Here is a 17,629-nt window from a genome sequence, read left to right on the forward strand (position 1 = left end):
ACTGAAGGGGCTTTTCAAGGGATTTTAAAACTGTATATCTGTATTAGAAAGGTTAAGTAGAAGTCCACACTCAGGGCAAAGATGCAAAGGCATCGCTGGCTGGATGCTGGCTTAGTTAAACAGCGTGCTAGTATTAGTCAACCTCAGACGTCTTTAAGGCCTATTTCAGTAGCTTGAATGCCAGGTGACCTCTGTACCACACAAAGACCTGACTTAGCAGCACAAGGCCAAGCCTGGTGGCATCAAGCATTAGCAAAGAGATTAGCAGGAGTTTCTGGGAGATAGTGAACATAAAGAATGCTTGGGAAATCAGATACCCTGTCTCATGAAAAAAAAACCTGCCAACGAAGCATTTGTTTATGGTAAACCTAAAACAGCCAATGTTGGTACTTAAGCAATGTAGTACCTACGTGCTTCTCAATGTATTATTATTTTATTTAATTTTGAGCACCCAATTCTTTTTTTCCAATTAATGGGCAATTTTAGCCAATTCACCCAACTTTGGATTGTAGAGGTGAGACTCATGCAGACACAGGGAGAATGTGCAAATTCCACACGGACAGTGACCTGGGCCGGGGTCGAACACAGGTCCTCGGCGCCATGAACCATCACCAAACACATCTTCCCTTCACTCCCTCTGTCAGCATTCCGCAGAGACCGTTCCCTTTGAGATAGTCTAGCCCACTCCTTCACCAAACCCAACACTTCTCCCATCACCCATGATACCTTCCCATGCAATTGCAGAAGGTGTAACACCTGCCCCTTTACCTCTTCCATCCTTAACATCCCAGGCCCAAAACACTCATTCCAGGTTAAGCAGCGTTTAACTTGCACCTCTGTCAATTTGGTCTACTGCATTCGCTGCTCCCAATGTGGTCTCCTCTATATCAGAGAGACCAAAAGCAGACTGGGTGATCGCTTTGCTGAGCATCTTCGGTCTCTGTGCATTCAGGACCCTGACCTTCCTGTTGCTTGCCATTTTAACACAAGACCCTGCTCCCATGCCCACATGTCTGTTCTTGGCCTGCTGCAATGTTCCAGTGAAGCTCAAGGCAAACTGGAGGAACAACATCTCATCTTACGGTTAGGCACGCTACAGCCTTCCGGCCTGAACATCGAATTCAACAACTTCAGATGATTAGCTCTACCCCATCTCAGCCCCTTTGTTTTCATACCATTTCATTTTAACTGTCTTTTACCATTTAACCATTTATTTCTTTCTTGCCTTACGTTTATGTGTAGCTCCCATATCTTATCCCCCTTTCATTACCTTTTCTTCCCTTTGCTTTCCCTTCCCCTCTCCCCACATCTACATCTGTCACAGTTTACCCTCTGATTTTAGTTTATCTGCTGTTTGGCCTTTCATCCCCTTTTGTTCTCTCTGGGGACTGCCATTCTGGGCACTCTTTGCCCTGGGTTTCTGTGCCTATTAGCACTCTGTTCCTTGTTTTCTGTGGCTATGACTCATCTTTCATTCTCTCACGCCACAGTATAAATATTTCTCACCTTTTCAGTCTCTCCCTCCAGATGCTGCCAGACCTGCTGAGATTTTCCAGCATTTTATCTTTGGCAGCAGTGCTCACCACAGCACCACCGTGCCACCCTATGCGCTTCTCAATGTATAAGTGACTGATAATTTCACAGTAGGGTCTTGCTTCAGGGACATTCTCTGAAGAATTGCTCTCTCAACATGTTGGCAAATATACGATTGTTCCGTACCCGAGACTCCTGAGATTATTTTGTACAATTATCTGAATCAATTCCCATGGGATTGATCAGCTGCCTATCTGAGGAAATTCTCAGGTGCATTCCGTTCTGCCCAAACGCAGAAAGTCCAAATGCTAATCGGACTTCAGCCTCTGGCTTCGTATGTGCTCCTACGCTTGTTTAGGGCTGGTTTAGCTCACTGAGCTAAAATTGCTGGCTTTTCAAGCAGGCCAGCAGCACGGATCGATTCCCGTACCAGCCTCCCCGGAAAGGCGCCGGAATGTGGCGACTAGGGGCTTTTCACAGTAACTTCATTGAAGCCGACTCGTGACAATAAGCGATTTTCATTTGATTTTTCATTGTGGTTATTTAGATTCCCCCAATTCTCATGATTTAAGATCCTTGGCAGGGCACAATGATGAAGAGAAATCCCACCCTTCCCCCTCCACAGACTCTGTGAGATTTCCAGGATGGTTAGATAGTTTGAGGTGAAGAAGGCCCCTTGGTATATTTTAGTCTTTGTTCTGAATTGTTCAGCCATCAGACGTGCTGGCTCCTTCTGAAAAATGTCCCGGGTTCAGTCCCATTTTCCAGCTGTTGATCCTCTGTGTGAAGAAATATCTCCATCCTGAACTTGCCCTTTCAACCCTGACCCCCATGCCTTCCTGTTCTATAAAACGACAAGAAATATTTGTATTTATACATCCTGAGGACTTCCCAGACATTTTACAGCGAATGAAATAATTTTGAAATATAGCAACTGCTATAATGAAGAGAGAGCAGCCAATCTGAGTACAGCACACCACCACAAACAGCAACAAAATGAATGGCCTGTTTTATTGATATAAAAAAGCAAATGCTGGAAAAGCTCAGCGGGTTTGGCCACATCTGTGACAAGAGAAACAGAATAAGCCTTTCGAGTTCATATGGGAGAGAATCCATATGGGAGAGAGGTTCACCCAGTGAGTTAAAACAGCGGGAAAAGGGAGGGGGAGCTTCAGAGTGAGAAATAGCATGGAGAAGGGAGGACCCGGCCAGTTAAATAGTGGGGGGGAGGATCTCACCATAAATAGAGTGGGAAAAACAAAAAATAACATCTCAGGGAAACAGTGGGTTTATTGGTGGTAAGTAACTGCTAAGTTGACTGACCTATTCTAGATTGCTTTCGATTAAAGGGATAAAGGAGAAATATTTTACAGATCAAAAGACTAAAGAGCAGCCTTAAATAAAAAACAAAACAAATTAGCAAGTAATAAAATAAAGTGGAGATGCAGGGCCAGGAGATGTGTTGTACCTGCATGATGCGGAAGCTGGTGGACGCCACTGTGGTTTCTCGTGACCACATCTGTAATAAGTGTTGGCTGCTCAAGGAACTTCGGCTCAGAGTTGATGAGACAGAGAGTGAGTTTTGGACACTGCGACACATCAGGGAATGGGAGAGTTACCTGGACACTGTGTTTCAGGAGACAGTCACACCCCTTAGATTAACTATATTGAACTTGTCCAATGGTCAGGGACAGGGGGGTGTGACTATGAGTGAGGTAGGTAGAGGGATCCAGGAGGTAGGGTTGCAGGAGCTCTTGTCCTTGTCTAACAAGTTTGAGATTCTTTCTCCCTTTGTGGACGAGAGCGGGGATTGTAGGGAGGATGAGAAAACTGACCACAGCATGGTGGTACAGGGAGCCACTGAAGTTGGGAGAGTAAAGAGAAATGCAGTCAAAATCAGGGATAGTACAGGTAGAGTTCTCTAGAACCAGGATCGAGAGTCCCAAAGGTTGCGTTGCCTATCTGTTGCCAGGGTTCGTGATATCTCATCTGGGCTGCAGAGTAACGTGGAGTGTGAGGGTCGAGATCCAGTTGTCATTGGCTATGAAAGACATGCTTGATAGATGAATTGGACATTCTGAATTTTCCCTCAGTGTACCCGAACAGGCGCCGGAGTGTGGCGACCAGGGGATTTTCACAGTAACTTCATTGCAGTGTTAATGTGAGCCTACTTGTGACAATAATAAAGATTATTATTGTATTATTATTATTGAATTGCGGTTGGGTCTTGGTTTAGTGTCTCATTCAAGAGATGGGTTTAACGTACTAGACGGGGTATCAGTCGGGTTTCACTGTGTTACAGGGATCGGTCTCCAATCTCTTGCTTTGTGAGTGTAGCCTCTTAACATTACGCAGCGTACATGCAGTAAAACAAATTGCAGAATTACATTATTAAAAATATCAGGCAATCGATCATGAAAAATAACAAATGCCTGACAGTAAATTTAAGGAGCCAATTCAATTCTGTAAGTCTTACTAAAAACTGTAGAGGTTTTGGCCTCACAGTTGATGATGTCACCAGTGACACTCGATTAAATTAGCGTTTTGTAGTCCACTGTCAGACATCTGGTCGCTAACATCCAGGACTGCCTTGTGCATTGTATAATTGTATAAAATGGAAGCAATTCTTCATACAGTGCAAGGGGGGTGTTCTCTCATAATAAGATCTGTCTTATTTAATTATCGTGTCTCGTAGTTAAACTAGTGGCCTAGTTAGCTGTATATTGTCAGAGCTGCTGAAGACAAGACTGGTTACAGAGCCTACATTTCCCTCCCACTCGATCTATTATATGTGAAATGATGGAACCCTAGCTCCAATATTAAGTGGAGCAGCAACTGATTCATTCCACAAAGCATTTTCACAGTAAAGAAACTGGCCCATTAAAGACTGCACCGATGTCGAACGCAGGCTTCACCTAACTGAGAAAGTTGTTCAGTGAACATTGTTCACTGCATCATTCCTGCCCCCTCTTTGCTAAAATGACCACAGAGAGAAGACACTGACCTGGGGCTGACTATTGAGGGAGAGCATAGGAACGGAAGAAGGCCATTCATCCCCTCAAGTCTGTTCTGCCATTCCATTAGATCATGGGGGCTCTCTAACGTAACTTAATTTCTCCATTTGCCTTGGCAGCGTTCCCGAACAAATTCCATCGATCTCCGTCTTAAGTTTCAACTGACTCCCAGTTTTTGGAGGAGAGAGATACAGAGTGTTCTTTGCTTGTAAACTTGCTTCCTTCTTTCATTCCCAACCAGCCTAGCTGTAAAATTGAAATTCTTGTCCTGATTTCCCTCACGAAAGGATTTGTTCAAAGCTGCGTCCCATTTTTCGAAATGTAATTCAAGTAACTTCTGTTGTTGTGGAGTGTGAGTTGTTCCTATTGCAAAAATGCTATTTGTCCAATATTTTGCTACATTATAAACCGCTATAACCGATGCAGAAGCGGCAGAAATGACTGTCCTGAGGACATGAGTTTCAATGTATTTCTCTTTTGCATTTAATAATCTCAGAACTGCTGAGGGTTGTATTTGCTGCTGACTTTTTTTATTATTCCATTCTTTCCCCTGAAATGAACCTTGATTAATGACCATGAAAAAAGAGTAAAATGTACCTCTGGGATACATCTGGTTCTTGTTGGTGGAATTGGGTAAATCGAAAGGCGAGTGGTGAGAGGCATTGCACTGGAGAAGTATTAAAGAAGCAATCCTATTGCTCGATGCCAGACACAGAGACAATAACAACAGTTTGCATTTATCTAGCGCCTCTAACGTAATAAAACATCCCGAGGTGCTTTGTGAGAACATGCCAAATTTGACATCAAGCCACATAAGAACATATTAGGAGAGATGATCAAACGCTTGGTCAAAGAGGTGGATTTTAAGGAAGAAGGCGATATAGGACAGCAGAGGGCTTCGGGAGAAAACTACAGAACCAATGGTGCAGCATCGAAAACTTTAGAAGCAGAAAAGACCAGAATGGGAGGAACAACAGAGATCTTAGAGGGTTGTAGAGATGGAGGAGGTAGTAGAGCTCGGGAGGGGGCAAGGTCATGGAGCGATTTGAAAACAGGGATAATTTTAAAATCAGGACATTGAAGATAGGACGAATAAACATACTGAAAGAGTGGAAGGAAAGTGAAGAACATAATAGAAGATTGAAGATGTAGGGATCGCAGGCTGATCTTACTGGGAACGTGTTGGGTTTCTTTTTGCTTTGCTTGACTAGCCCTGGTTAATTATCTATCGTAAACACTGTGACACTCACTCCCTTAGTTCTGCACTGCAGGATGTTTCGAATCATTGTGCTTTTTTATCAAATTTGCATTCCTGGGAATTGAATTACAATAGGAGAAGGGAAATATTATTAGGTACGAGGTTCCTATCTTTTTTCTTGTAAATCCTGCTCATTCGTCTTCAAAATAAGCTCTCGCCCCTTTTTCAGAAACTCCCCATCACCTCCTGGACTCAAACGGGCCCTGTTTTAACTCTGTGTAAATTGAAAGGGTTCGAATGGGTTAACATTGGGCCCTTATTTCCTGACTGCGGAACGCCACCTCATCACAATTTCACAAATTACTGACCAGCATGATTTTACTTCCCAATCTTACTTGAATCATTTGTTGGTTCTCTTAACCAGTGTTGTGTCTGGTGGCTGTGGCACATATCAATGTCCACTTCACACAGTTGATTTATTTTCTAGTTTGAACCACATAGTACAACACTGACATTTCCATGAAATGGATCCGGGGAATGAATGCTCCCTGCTGGGGTGAGAGTAGATGAGATTGTGAATAATCAACAGCCCTTGACAGTGTCCATTCAGCTGGCAAAGAATATTCAGACAGTATAGTTAAGCCTGAGCATTTTAGCGTGTCTTTTCCACTCTCAAATAAATAAGGAGCCATTTTTCAATAGAATCGCAGATATTGAATGGACTTCCTCCATGTGGCTGTAGATTTGTGTCCATAGTTTGAAGGATGTACTTTAATCATAACTCGTCCAAATGACCCAACCACATTCCGAAAGCAGATCTTGACGATTAATCTTAAAACATAATAATCAGGCCAGACATCATTCCTCACATACAGTGTTGTTTTCACGTTAATGATAAATTACTTTTAGCCAGACAGTCTCCTCACATATTTTGTGCCAATGACCTTGACAGATAAGCTCTGTGCTTTGCACGCAGGAGTTTGAATACAGTGTTGGTGGCCCCTATGTGAATCAGCATTAGTTAAGGTTGAAAACCTCGGGAAAGTTGTGACTTTGCAACTCCAGCTCTTTTTGTCTGCCAGCAATCTGCAGTGTTTAGTTTGTGAGGTATCCGGACCATGTTATAGTCACGCTCGATTGTTACACCAAACGCAAAATAGGATGCAGCCATCATATTTAGGGTCATCTGGACTCGAAACGTTAGCTGTTTTCTCTCTCTACAGACGCTGCCAGACCTGCTGAGATTGTCCAGCATTTTCTCTTTGATTGGAGATGTTGCTCATTTTTCTTTTAGTTTTGGTGAAAGTGATATTGGCAGCAGTGTTGAAAAGAGTGGAAGTGGCTTCGGAAATGCCAGTAACATATACCAATGGCAGCCTCTGTGATTTCAAGTGAAGATAGCAGACAATTTGAGCAACTTTGAAAAAATGGTGGCTGCATCCTATTTTGCGTTTTTCCCTAATTTTCTGAGGTATTATAATTGTGTATTTGCACACTGTTCCCTCCAGTTAAACTTATCATCTGCTTTGATAACTAGATACTCCTAGTTAATAACTATCTCAATGTCCACTTCGTGAATCTTCATGGGAAAATATCATTAACTGGCTTTTCCTGAATTCTATAATTCTGTTCTTTCAACTTGTTTTCATTCAATTTAAGAGAATTGTTCTCGCACCATTTCACATACTTCTCTGCCATGTTCCTCTGGTTTCCTTTATTATTCCTTCTGAGACTCACAAGTACTGTATCATCAGCACACTTCAGGATGGTTGCTTTCTCATAATCTGATCGATAATCATTTGTGCTGAGGCTGAAAGTAAAGATGACAGTACAGAACCCATAAGACGTAGGAGCAGAATTAGACCACTTGGCCCATCGAGGCTGCTCCACCATTCAATCATGGCTGATATTTTCTCATCCCCATTCTCCTGCTTTCCCCCGTAACCCCTGATCCGCTTATTAATCAAGAGGACATTCAGTCTTCATTAATGAGAGCTCCAAGTAAATCCTGGATACTGATACCCATTGGGTCCTCTTCTGAAGGAAATCTCCGATCCAAAGTAGGAGAGTAGGATTGACATCAAGGTGCTTCAGTTTTCCAATAGACTGGAATAGTTGCATTGTACAAAAACTGAAGAGAAATCAACAAAGAAAGGGTGGCACGGTGGTTAGCACTGCTGCCTCACGATGCTGAGGGTTACTGTCTGTGCAGAGTTTGCACATTCTCCCCATGAGGGTCTCACCCCCACCACCCAAAGATGTGAAGGGTAGGTGGATTGGTTACGCAAAGTTGCCCTTAATTGGAAAAATTTAACAAAAGAAATCAACAAAGGTGGCACTAGCATAGTGCTTAATCTATCCCTGTGCTGATGGGTCAAATGGACCAATGTGAGAGCAGCATCATTCAAAGACTTGCGAGATTGATAAGCAAGCTGCACCTGATCAACATGTGGAACTAGAGGGTCTAAAAGGCACTTTGACGTAATGGGTGCATTGCCAGGGTGGCACTGCCAGGTTGCCTGTGTGGCAGTGCCAATGTGCCAAGCTGGCAATGCCAAGGTGCCCAAGTGCCAGCAGGAACGCCAGGGTGCCATGCTGCCCAGAGTCCGACTGCCTGAGGGGGTCTCTGATGGCCTGGGGGACCTCTTTAGGTGCCATTACGTCTGGTCCATTTTTGTGTGGACCAGTGCTAACTGGCACACCACAGCGAGCTCTCCCAGGCGTGGTTGTTAGGTCCTGGGCACCGGGAGAACCCGGCGCAGACATAATTAAATTAGCCCAATGGCTCATTTAAATATGCTGATCTGGAATTATGTTCAGTGAGGGTGAAATCCAGATTGCGATGTCTCGCAGCGCTTCGTTGAATCTCACGAGACGTTTCAAATGCTATAAATCTCATGAGAGGCCTCCCGCAGGATTCAATGGCCTCGTCGTGTCACCAAATCAGGCGCTACAAGGCCGGTAAATCGCGCCCAATATGTTCAAAATCTTTCATGACTAACAATGTAAAAGCAGGTGGTCGATAATTCACCTTAACCAGTTCCTGTGATAGCTGGTTCCACATTCTAACCATTCCCTTGGTAAAGGATTTTCTCCATGTTTCCCTGTTGCATTTATCAGCTATTTTCTTGTATCTACAGTCCATAGTTTTAGATTCTTCCACAAATGGAAACATATCCGCACAGTCCAGCCCATTCCGAGGTTTAATCACCTCTGTCAGGTTACCGCTGATTCTTCTCCCCTTTGACAAAACACTCATCCCGTTCCATGTAGCTGTAATCTCGCAATCCCTCAATCTCTCAATATCCTTCCAAGTGATTTTTTGCACTTGCTCCTTTTTATAGTACGGAGACCGGAATAATGCACAGCACTCTTGTCTGACCAAGGTACTATGCAAGTGTAATATAGCATCACCACTAAATCATTGTACACACCGGGTAATAAATCCCAGTGCTTTATGAGCACTTAGAATTTCTTTGCTGACCTGCCATCAATGAATTGTTCACCTGTAGCCTGAGATCCCATTGTTGCTCCTCTCACCTAGGGATTGTATGTGCCTGTGTGGATCCTACTGGAGTTAGTAGGGTCAGGAGGTGGTCATTTTGTTTGCATGGGCAAGGTAGGTACATGCAAGGCACATTAGGTGTACCCCTGATGCCAGTATGCCTGCTGGAAGCATTGTCGCCCATCTGCCTGTGGAAGTGCAGCGAGGTGGAAAACGGGAGTCACACTTTTCCAACTCCCGACAACTGCCATCCCTAGATCAAAGGGATCTTTCCTTGGATCTTCCAGCGTTCTAAGGGTTAGGGTATAAATTCCTTTGCAGGCAGAGAGAGATGGTACTTTGCAATGCAGCAAATTGCTCAAAAGGAAAGAAATGACACGATAAACACGGGCTATTTTATGGCAGAGTTCTTCTTGACAAAAGGCTTTGATTTGCTTTTCCACAATATATAAATTCAATCTGATATCTCTTAACCCAGGCTACAATAGATCTTTCAAGTGTATTTGTCATGTAGCTGAGGAACTGCGAGGGAAACTGAGCAATGAGCACACACCTGATTCATCCGTCTGATTCTCCTGTGAAAACATTGTGGAAAGTATTTTATATAGATGGATACATAGATAGATAGATATATTTTTGTGTCTCTCAAACTCTCTTTTGAGTGGCTTCAAGAATTGGATTTCCGACTGGAAAAGATGTTTCATATTCCTGTAATTTTCTGTCTGCAGGGCTGATAAGGGAGTCAGTAATGGAACGGGAGAGCTGGGTATTAGTTGCAAATTGGTGCATAGACTGTTAGGAATGGGACTTTCATTTCTATAGCACCTTTCATGATCTCAGGCCACCCCGGAGGACTTTACAACGCGCAGAGTAGTTTTGAAGTGCTACTGAAGTGTAGTTCAGGAAAAACACATCTCCCAATTTGTACACAGCAAGATCCCACAAACGGCACCATCTCCTGGAATGTTTTACCACATTTTTAAAAATCATCATGTGAATTGCTGTGGTAACAGTCTGATAATCTGCTTCATTGTGATACTGATGGAGGAAGAAATATTGATCGGGTCACCTGGTCGATATGCCGTTCCTTTTCCCAGAAATAGTATTTGAGAGGACAGATGGGGCTTCGTTGAATATATCATCCGAAAGACAGCGAGTACAATATTCCATTTGGGCGACTGTTGACACCAAGACTGAACCACGCGTCGATCATTTTCCTGTTGGGGGTGCTATTTCTGGAGCAATTCAGGACATGCTAATGGGCCAGCACTCTGTTGCCGCGAATTCTGAGCAATTCCTGGCCCAGAGGGCGCTCTAACAGGACAGCAGCAGGGCCAGAGTTAACAGCAAAGAGCCTGGCAGCTGGAACTGTTTTTAAGCACTCCACTTACCGCACACTCACTGCGGCCATCAAGATGGCTCAGAGAAGACCTTCTCCCCCCTCCCCCCCCCCCCCAGGTCGGGGGTCCGAGGTGGACCCACTGCTCCATGTCAGTGAGGAGCGGAGGGACACCCTCTTCCCCAGCGTGGGCTGCAGACTCAAGCCTGCCCTCCTGAACACTGCCTGGGAGATGGTATACTGCCACAAGTCCTGAACGACGTGCTTGTTAGGTAATTCGGACATTCTGAATTCTCCCTCGGTGTACCCGAACAGGCGCCGGAGTGTGGCAACTAGGGGGTTTTCACAGTAACTTCATTGCAGTGTTAATGTAAGCCCACGTGTGACACTAATAAAAAATATTGTTATTATGCCATTTACAATGAAAACATCCACAATAAAATACATTGAGATTAATTGTAACTTTTCTTCCTGCCCATTGATGTGGACATTTTAGTTTAAACAATGTAATAATTGAACTGAATTTTATGGGGTGCCGGGGTGCTTATTTCATGCACCCCCTCCCCTACCGCTACTTCCCCCGGTACAAAGTCAGTGACTGATAAAAGTTTGCCCTGCGTCATGATATGGGTTATTTATGTAGCTGTGGTGGTGTTCCATTGATGAAATCTTGAAATTTATGTGATTAAACATAAATACCTGTATTAGTAGGTGTTGGCTATTTACAATTCATAAGTTTGTGTAAGTAGAGGGAGGTTGCTCCCACCATGCAGGCTAGCTGCTTCTTACAGAGTGCTGTTGTAGTTCTATAACCATGTGTCTAGATACATCATACTGTGGGCAGTGCCACTCTCCAGCCCCACATTATCCCTCTGCTGAGCACCTTTACATTATAATATATGCAGGCACATATAATCACATCCCTCTTTATTTTCCAAAAGCTTTCCTCCTTTCCAAAAGAGAATACAATATAATGTTCACTTCCTAATAAGCTCTTATGTCTTGACAGTTTTTTTCACATTTCGTTATATCAGAAACCCTAAGTATTGATTACATTGTGAAGGAATGGTATTAATACTCAATGTTTCTGGTGCTTGGGCCCTTGATAAAGTGCCTTTTTCTGATCACAGGATATTGTAATCTAAAGATAGCTTTTCAAGTATTTCCCTTCTTTAACACGTCTTTCAAACATTTGACTGTATCCTTAATTGCTTTGGTTTGCCCAGCAGAACCTCCTAATCCATTGTCACTTTCTTAAGCTCTTGTTTTATAATTATTAGCTCATCCTTGACTGACAATAGCACAATTCCCAAAGGCTTTTTGAAATAAATTTGTATTTGGTTCTTTCCCTTTACAGCATTTCAATTCAGCATCTTTTCCAGTGACCGTTTTATTGTCTCCTTTCTTATGCTTTTCTATCAGTGTGACCATTTCAGCAATCTTGTTCTGGCTGTGTAATCTCAGATTCTTGCTCTTGTCTAAATTGCTGATTCTGCGTCAATTTCAATGTTTTTACCTCTTCAATTAATTTTTCATTGTCCAGCTTCCCTTCCTCAAATTCCTTCTGAAGGCTCTGAATAGTTTCTGCCGATTGCTTGTTGAGACTTGACAGTTCTAAATTCAATTGTTCGAACTCATTTTTATAAGTATTACATTGTTTAGTTTCTTCAATAAACTTCTTCTTCAAAGCTTTTTTTCTCGTGCTTCAATTTTTCACTGCACTTGTTACAGAGGAGCAGGAGGAAGCCATTCGCCCCTTCGAGCCTGCTCCACCATTCATTAAGATCATGGCTGATCATCAAGTTCAATACCCTGATACCACCTTCCCCCATATCCATTGATCCCTTTAGCCCCAAGAGCTGTATCTAATTCCTTCTTGGAATTACGCAACGTTTTGTCCTCACCTACTTTCTGTGGTTGCGAATTCCACAGATTCACCACTCTCTGGGTGAAGAAATTTCTCCTCAACTCAGTTCAAAATGGTCCACCTCAATTTCTCAGATTGTGACCCCTGGTTCTGGTCTCCTCCACCATCAGGAACGTCCTTCCTGTATCTATTCTGCCTTGTCCTGATGGAACTTTATCGGTTTCTATGAGTTATCACACCCCCCTCCAATTCTTCTGAACTCCAGCAAATATCATTCCAACCGACTCAATCTCTCCTCATACATCAGTCCTGCCATCCCAGGAATCAGTCTGGTAAACCTTCGCTGCACTTCCTCTATAGCAAGAGCATCCTTCCTCAGATAGGGAGACCAGACTGCCACACAATATTCCGGGTGTGGTCTCATCAAGGCCCTGTATAATTGCAGCAAGACATCCTCCCTCCTGTGCTCGAATTCTCTCGTTATGAAGGTCAACATACCGTTTGGCCTCTTGACTGCCTGCTACACCTTGTTTCTTACCTTTATAGGAATACTCAGGCCTCATTGCACGTTCCCTCTCTCTCAACGTATCGCCATTCAGATAATAATCTGTGTTGCTACTTTTGCTACCAAAATAGATAACCTCACATTTATCCACATTATCTATTGCATCTGCCATGCATTTGCCCACTCACTCAACTTGTCACACTGAAGCACCTCTGCATCCTCCTCACAGCCCACCCTGCCACGCAGCTTTGTGTCATCTCCAAATTTGGAAATATTACATTTAGTTAGTCAGCTAAATCATTAATATATATTGTGAATAGCTGGGGTCCAGAACCGATACCTGCAGTGCCCCACTAGTACTACCTGCCATTTGGAAAAAAGACTTGTTTATTCCGACTCTTTGTTCCCTGTCTGCTAACCAGTCTTATATCCATCTCAATACATTACCCTTAATTTTACATGCCAATCTCTTATGTGGGACTTCATCGAAAACCTTCTGAATGTCCAAATAAATCACATCCATGGGCTGTCCCTCATCAACTCTCTTAGTTACAAAGAATCCTCCTCGAAGAATTCCAGTAGATTTGTCAAGCATGATTTCCCTTTTGTTAATCCATGCTGACTCTGTCTGATCCTGCCACTGTTTTCCAAGCGCTCTGCTATAAAATCCTTGATAATGGACTCCAGAATTTACTCCACTACTGACATCAGACTGACTGGTCTATATTTCCCTGTTTTCTCTCTACCTCCCTTTTTAAAGAGTGAGGGCACATTAGCTACCCTCCAATCTGTAGGAACTGTCCCAGAGTCTGTCGAATCTTGGAAGATCACCATCAATGCAGCCATTATTTCTAGGGCCACTTCCTTAACTACTCTGGCATGTAGATTATCAGGTCCTGGGGATTTAATGGCCTTCAATCCCATCAACTTCCTCAACACCATTTCTCAACAAATATTGATCTCCTTCAGTTCCTCCCTCTCAATAAACATTGTGTTCCCCAAAGTTTCTGCTATCTTATTTGTTTCCTCCTTTGTGAGAGCAGAACCAAGGTATATATTTAGTTGGTCAATTTGTTCCCCATTGTAAATTCCCTTGTTTCTGATTGTAAGGGACCTACATTTGTCTTCACTAATCTTTTTCTCTTTACATACCTATAGAAACCTTTGCAATCAGTTTTTATGTTCCCCACAAGCTTATTCACGTACTTTATTTTCCCTTTTTAGTCAATCTCTTGGTCCTCCATTGCTGAATTTTAAACTGCTTCCAATCCTAAGACCTAATGTTTTTTCTGGCCAATTTGTGTGCCCCTTGTTTAGATCTAATACTATCTCTAATTTCCCTTGTAAACCCATGGCCATCTTTTGTGTTTTACTTTTGTGTCAGACAGTAATGAACAATTGTTGCTGTTCTCCCATGCACTTTTTGAATGTTTGCATTCCCTATCCACCATCAGCCCTTTATGTAACATTCCCCAATCCACCATAGCCAATTCATGCCTTATATCATTGTAGTTTCCTTAATGAAGATGCAGGACCCAAGTCTCAGACCAACTACATCACTGTCCGTGTTGATGAAGAAATCATATTATGGTCACTCAACCCCAAGAGGCCTCGATTGTCAATTATTCCTTTCTCGTTGCAAAATATTATTTCCTAGTTGCTTTTTCCTGATGTTCAGCTTATTCACCATTGTCTTCATTAACTTCTCCTCCTTCTCAGCTTAATTTTGTAAATTTTTGAAACTTGTTTCTTTTCATTCATTTCTGGGATGTGGGTGTCGCTGGTTAGGCCAGCATTTATTGCTCATCCCTAGTTGCCCTTCAGAAGGTGGTGGTGAGTTGCTTTGCTGAACCGTTGCAGTTCTTGAGGTGTAGGTACACCCGCAGTGCTGTTAGGGAGAGAGTTCCAGGATTTTGACCCAGCGACAGTGGAGGAACCATGATATATTTCCGAGTCGGTGGTGGTGGGGGGGGGGGGGGGGGAACCTCCAGGTGGTGGGATTCCCAGGTATATGCTCTCTTGTCCTTCTAGAAGGTTATGGTCGTGGGTTTGGAAGGTGCTGCCTGTGAAAGTTGGTGCATTACTGCAGTGTATCTTGTAAATGGTGCACATAGCTGCCACTGTTCATCGGTGGTGGAGGGTTTGAATGTTTGTGGAAGGGGGAGCAATCAAGCTGGCTGCTTTGACCTGAATGGTGTCGAGATTCTTGAGTATTGCAAGTGGAAAGTATTCCATTTCACTCCTGACTTGCGCCTTGTAGGTGGTCAGGAGGTGAGCTACTTGCTATAGAATTCCTAGCCTTTGACATGCTCTGGTAGCCACAGTATTAATGTGGCTAGTCCAGTTCAGTTTCTGATCAATGGTAACCCAGGATGTTGAAATTGGGGGATTCAGTGATGGTAATGAAATTGAATGTCAAGGGGTGATGGTTATATCCTTTCTTGTAGTAGATCGTCATTGCCTGGCATTTGTGTGACGCAAAAGTAACTTGCCACTTGTCAGCCTATCTGAGCTTTCTTCCTGATTCCCATTGACCCCAGTTTTGCTTGGTTCACTTGCTGCCATATTCAGTCAAATGCTGCCTTGATGTCAAGGGCAGTCACTCTCACCTCACTGATGGAGTTCTGCTCTTTTGCCCATGTTTAATCAAGGCTATAATGATGTAAGGAGCTGACTGACCCTGACGCAACCCAAACTGAGCATCCATGAACAGGTTATGCTGAGTAAGTGCCACTTGATAGCATTGTTGATGACTCCTTCCATCCCTTTGCTGATGATGGAGAGTAGACTGATAGGGCGGTAATTGGCTGGGTTGGATTTGTCCTGTTCCTTATGTACAGGACACACCTGGGCAATTTTCCACATTGCTGGGTAGATGTCAGTGTTTTAATTGTACCTGAACTGCTTGGCAAGGGGTGCGGCAAGTTCTGGAGTACAAGTCTTCATTACTATTGCCGGAATATTGTCAGGGCCCAGAGTTTTTGCAGTATCCTGTGTTTTCTCGAAGCTTGCTGTCAGCCATTTCATCTTGTTATTTCAATGTCTCCGCTAGAGCTTTCATTCTTTTTATATTTAATAATCTCTCATTTCCTTTGGTGGTATTTCAGCATCCTCCCTCTGGGGTCTTCTGTTGTTCATCATTTGGCGTTATTTGTTGGCCTCCATCTGGGGTCTTTTCTGTCTCCTCTTTGAGATTTTGTTGCCTCCTCTTTGAGGTCTTCATTGCTTCCGCTTTGAGGTCCACGTTGCCTCCTCTTTGAGGTCTTTATTCCCTCCTATTTAATTTCCTAGTGTTGCTTCATCTTTGAGGACTTTTTCACCTCCTCTTTGAGAGCTTCATTGCCTCCCCTTTGAGCTCCTTGTCGCCTCTTCCTTGAGTTCATTCTTGCCTACTCTGAGGTATTTGTTGCCTCGTCTTGGAGGTTCATGTTGCCTCCACTTTGAGGTCCTTGTTGCCTCCTCTTTGAGGTCTTTCTTGAATCTTCTTTGAGGCCCTCATTCCCTCCTATTTGAATTCCTTGTTGCCTCCTCTTTGAGATCCTTGTTGCCTCCTATGAGGTCTTCACTGCCTCCTCTTTGAGGTCTTTCTTGCCTCCACTTTGAGGCCTTCCTTACCTCTTCTTTGTGGTCTTTCTTGCCTCTTTGAAGTCTTAATTGCTTCCTCTCTGAAATCTTACTTACCCCTGTTTTGAGGTAATTGTTGCCTCCTCTTTAAGATCTTCATTGCCTCCTCTTTGAAGTCCTTGTTGCCACTTCCTTGAGGTCTTTCTTGCCTCCTCTTTGAGGTCTTCATTGCTGACTCTTTGATGTCCTTTTTGCCTCCTCTTTGAAGTCTTTGTTGCCCCCTTTTTGAGATCTTTGCTGCCTCCTTGTTGAGGTCTTTCTTATCTCTGGACCTTTAAGAGTTGCCCGCTATCTGGGGATTTTTATAATTTTCCTGTCACTAGCCATTTGTTTTTTCTTGTGGTTGCCACTTTAAGGGCATTACCTCTTCAAGTGTATGACTACTTTAAGGGTATGGCCGCTTTAAGGGTATTGCCGCTTTAAGGCTGCTCTTTAAAAATGTTTTAAAACTTCTTGCTTACTGTGGAAGTTTCGGCAGTTGCCCGTCCTTTTGAATTTGTGGGCCATTGGCATCTCCATATATTTGATCTTCTTGTGCTGCGGGGGGAAGTAATGGCACCATTACTTTCAACTCTACATGTTGTTTGCTCTCTTTTTCTGTTTGGACTTTGTTTCAAATTTAGAGCAACAACCTCTCTGCGTCGGCTATTTGAACTTTGCAGCATTTTGTTTTTTATTCCTTTACTTCTATCCACAGCACTTCCTTCTTGCTGTTAGCCCCAAGTGGTTCTTTTTTAACTTTTGATTCTGTCAGCCATATTTACAGGGTTTTCTTTATTTTCTACCTGCCTCTTTGTTTAAAAGTTTTTATTTGTCTACCTTTCAGCTTCTTGAATCTCTTGAATCTCTTGGGACTGCCACCTATTCTAAAAGGCAAGTACAGTTGCTTTTCTGTATTTTTCTCACTCTTCTTGTGGATTCTGACCCGGCGTCTCGTAGTGTTCCCTATGTTGCTCACCCATCTTGTAGTTGCCTATGTTCTTTGAGTCTACATTGCCCAGGGACTGGCAATATCACTTCTTAGATGTACATCTCCCTAGTTAG

General features: G+C 43.3%; 1 protein-coding gene across 5 annotated transcripts in view; it reads right to left on the reverse strand.

Annotated features, from left to right (window-relative positions):
- drd2a (dopamine receptor D2a) overlaps window positions 1-17,629 on the reverse strand; it is a 168,998-nt gene that overhangs the window by 124,043 nt on the left and 27,326 nt on the right. Inside the window, exon 1 of one of the 5 annotated variants that reach the window (XM_038779362.1) lies at window positions 4,538-4,613. The exons of the other annotated variants lie outside the window; for them this stretch is intronic. The gene's annotated coding sequence lies outside the window, so the exon portion shown is untranslated. Of the gene's footprint in view, window positions 1-4,537; window positions 4,614-17,629 lie in introns of those variants that run through there. 5 annotated transcript variants of the gene reach the window in all.

Source organism: Scyliorhinus canicula, chromosome 19, assembly GCF_902713615.1.
Source record: "Scyliorhinus canicula chromosome 19, sScyCan1.1, whole genome shotgun sequence".
Classification (NCBI taxonomy): domain Eukaryota; kingdom Metazoa; phylum Chordata; class Chondrichthyes; order Carcharhiniformes; family Scyliorhinidae; genus Scyliorhinus; species Scyliorhinus canicula.